This window comes from Penaeus monodon, chromosome 31 (genome assembly GCF_015228065.2).
Source record: "Penaeus monodon isolate SGIC_2016 chromosome 31, NSTDA_Pmon_1, whole genome shotgun sequence".
In the NCBI taxonomy this organism is placed as follows: Eukaryota; Metazoa; Arthropoda; class Malacostraca; order Decapoda; family Penaeidae; genus Penaeus; species Penaeus monodon.
This window is the reverse complement of record NC_051416.1, coordinates 26,129,270-26,129,599: the sequence shown is the minus strand read 5'-3', so window position 1 is coordinate 26,129,599 and position 330 is coordinate 26,129,270.

The window sequence follows — 330 nt, the reverse complement described above, 5'->3', positions numbered from 1 at the left end:
AAGAGTTGTGCAACCATGATGCGAGAGGAAAAAATCTTGCAACATTCACAGGCTGCAAATTGCAACACAATATTTCCATGATTGCTTGCAATATACAATCCTTATTTTTTCATTTTTATCAGTTCATCTTTATATTGTTCTCCTTTCATTCTTTTATGTATCTTTCTCTTTCTGTACTTTTTATTGTGTTTCGTTTTTAGCTACTGTTTTTTTTTTTTTTTTTTTTTTTTTTTTTTTTTTTTTTTTTTTTTTTTTGCTTAACTGGACAGAAAACGCAAAAATATGGCTAATCTCTTCTCTAATTCTATCTTCTTCTGTTACAATTATCAG